Here is a 3,479-nt window from a genome sequence, read left to right as displayed (position 1 = left end):
TAATTTATATGCAATATACTTTAAGCAACAAGTATTTTCATGCCGTTTAAGAGGATTTGAAAGGGAAAGTAGTGAAAAGTCTTAAAGAGTGAAAAGCAAAAATGTAATAATATTATTTTTGTTGCCTTCAAATAAATTGCCATAAACTAATATTACTTAGGTTTAATTAAGTGCAAAAAAGAAAAAACAGTTCTTTTTACCTTCTTTTCGAACGTTCATTACAGAAAAGGCAACAGCTTTTATCAATTTTAATAAAATAAGTAATTATTTGGCGTTATCTGAAAACTGTTTATGTCAGCTTAATACCAGTAGCAAAAATGTGACATTTCTAATAAAAAAAGCGCTACGCTAGGCTTACTTTTGTTATTTATTATGTATCGTTTACAGGGGAATATAAGAAAAGTATTAGCAACAGTTTCATGCGAACATTTTGAAATTAATATTTCTAAGTAATGACCTATCTGGGAACCACTGCGCAATAATACAAACTGTTCAGCAAATAAAACTTTACTTTTGGTGTTGAATCAGAAAAATAAAACACTAATTCGCCACAATACACCAAAACAGTTTACTTCTAACACCTAACAGTCAGTTGAGTTAACTCGACGTTCATTTTTTTGAGGTAGAAATTTACTGCTCTACAAAAATAGTTCCTCAAGATTAGTCGATTTAATTAACCGTTTAAAAGATATTCACCGTCAAACTTCAATGCAGAATAATTTAACAGTGTTTGATTAATAATTCGGACAATTCCAATTTATTTTATGCGTTTCGGGAAAATTTGTACAAATTTGAGTTTCTATGAACAAAGAAATGTTTTAAAGGGACGACCTTCCCATTAAAATTAAGAGCTTATACTTGGAGAGAATTTTTTTTGAGGCGTCTACCAACCTTTTCATCAGAGTATAAAGTGAAAAAAAATAGTCAATTTTTTTGACCCACTCTAGGCAACATAGGTAGTAGATTACATTTACATGGAATAAAACCCAGAAAAAATCCAGTGGTACTCAAAATTTAAGTAAAAAATATTTTTTTTGGGAATTTTCAAATTAAAATATCTCGGTACTAGCGTGTACCCGCGACTTCGTTCGCGTCGAGTTAATCATTTGTAATGGTGATGATAAAGCAAAGCAAGAATTTCCATTAACATTACAAACTGATCATACATATCGCGAAAAATCAGCTTTAAACGTCAAGCAGTTTAAGCAGAATGGTGATTACTCAATGGTCATATTTTATGAATCACCCTGTATAAACAAAATAAAATATACGTATTTAAGAGTTTTTCCGAAAAACTCGCCGGTTTTTAAATAAAAAATATTCTAATATTTGGGGGGGGGTTCATCCCTTTAGAATTCGAGTTTCGAAAAATCCCTTCTTATCGAACCTCTACACCATAGACAAACAGAAAAATTAAAAGACTGCCAGAAGACATACGACGCGCAGGCAAATGTACCTGTAGCGCATCGACGCAAGTGCCGAAATACGTCCATCTAGCTATCTGTGTTTCGACACTAGTCCGTTAGTCTTAGCATATTCAGAAAGAACACGCTAACCTCCAGCGTTGCCAATTTGTGGGAAATTCCCTAAATTTTGGGGAATCCGGAGCCGATTGGGAGTTTTGTGGGGATTTTAGCAATAAAGGGCGAAAATAAGTGGAGTTTCAACATTTTATTGCTGATTGAAAATGGCGTAAAATTTTTAGCTTTAAAAACGGAGCGGGACGATATATCTTTCCCAACTTAAAAATTATAATCTGCTTTTTACTTGTGCTTCCCTTTGCAAATGCTTCAGTTGAAAGAAAATTTAGTGACCTCAAATTATTTAATGACTACTAGGAAGGGATTAAAAAACAAGGAGGAAATTTACAGTTTAATCTCTCTAACATATATAATAAATATTGTATTTTTATTAAAATTATTTTTTTTTTGTTAAAATAATCATATGGGGAAATTTTGGTGAATCGGGACATTTTCTCCCCAAATTGGCGAATTTAATTTAGATTTTTGGGTAGTTTAGAAAATTGACATTGGCAACGCCGCTAACCTCATTCTTTTGTTTGTTGTTTGTTCAAAAAGCGGCACGCGGCGTAGTACAAGGCTTGATCATTTTTTAAGAAATTTTTGATTGTTAATTTTATTTTTCTGCAAACTAAACAGTTGTTTTTTATTAAAAAATAGCAGACAAAGGTAAGAAAGGTAATGTCCATGCAGAAGTTTTTATTTCACAGGCTATTCTTTCTAGAAATTATACCATCCAGCCCTCCTATTTAATTATTAAATAAAAGTGTGAAAGAGATATCAAGGGCTATTCTGTTAAAATGTCATCCGACCAGTCTAGGCCCTGTTGTGAACCAGAAGGTGTGCTAAGTTGGATGTTGGATATAGAATGGAAGGAATATCATGGCCGAGAACAAGGCATAATTGTATGTCCCTTGATGTAGGGGGGTAGGTTTGTTTCGAATAGGCAGTAAAACCAAAAATTCTACTGTGAATCTTCATATTCTAGGCCTGTAAAGGTAAATAATTCCTGGAGCCATCTCGAGGTATAGTACTCAAGTCGGAGCGAATCAATTGATAGCACGATGAAAAGAAATAATAGCCAGCATAAAACTGTAAATATGTATATAACTAGTACTATGTAGCTATTTAACTGTAAGTACAATGTAGCTAGATATTTAGTAGAATAGGGGTATTATAAATTAATACAAAATACAATAATTGGTCATTCTTTCCATTCCCATTCAATTCTTCCCATTTAATCGTTTTCCCATAAAAAAAGGAAAATTAAAATTAAGAGTGCCCTTAACCAAAAATAGTGAAATAAATGGAGATAGTCAAATTTTATATTAGCGTGTAAGACTTTGAATAAAAAGGTGTAAAAGGATTATAAATGCTGTATTTATATCCTTTAGTATCATGATAATATAAAATTTGAGTAGGTATCTCCATTTATATCACTGTTTTTGGTTAAGGGCACTCTTAGTTTTAATTGCCTTAAAAATAATAAGTATAATAATAATTTAAATCTCCCGCTCTTTCATAGTTCGTACCTGTAGCCAAGTAGAGGGCGCTAAAAGCGCAATCTCCCAACATTTTACCACGCGATTCACCACTCTCTAAACTATTAACTTTCTCTATGCTCTACACCCTAAAGTCAATCCGTTTTTCAAAAATCAGCTTTTTACGACAAGCGCTTTAAGCAGGATCGTGATTAGATCATCAATGACCAGATTTTTCAAAACACCCTGTACACATTTTTAAAAAATCTTAAAATATGTAAAAAAACAAAATAAAATATAGGTGTTTAAGCGTTTTTTCGGAAACTTGACCGTTTTTTAAATAAAAAATATTCTAATGTTTGAGGGGTGGTTTCACCCCCTTGGAACTGGAATTTCGGAAAATCCCTTCTTAACGAACTTCTACACCCTAGAGTCAACCTGTATGCCAAGATTGAGCTTCTTACGTTGAGTGGTTTAA

General features: G+C 32.5%; 1 long non-coding RNA gene across 1 annotated transcript; it reads left to right on the top strand.

The window, feature by feature from the left end:
• Window positions 1-2,000: 2,000 nt before the first annotated feature.
• Window positions 2,001-2,680, top strand: LOC115883921. The gene is made up of 3 exons (XR_004050464.1): window positions 2,001-2,189; window positions 2,245-2,447; window positions 2,509-2,680. It is a non-coding gene; the product is annotated as an uncharacterized LOC115883921 (long non-coding RNA).
• Window positions 2,681-3,479: the final 799 nt, after the last annotated feature.

Source organism: Sitophilus oryzae, unplaced genomic scaffold (assembly GCF_002938485.1).
Source record: "Sitophilus oryzae breed Bouriz unplaced genomic scaffold, Soryzae_2.0 scaffold_2006_pilon_pilon, whole genome shotgun sequence".
NCBI classification, from domain to species: domain Eukaryota; kingdom Metazoa; phylum Arthropoda; class Insecta; order Coleoptera; family Curculionidae; genus Sitophilus; species Sitophilus oryzae.
Note: the sequence above shows the minus strand (reverse complement) of the source record. Positions and strands in the feature narration are given on the sequence as shown.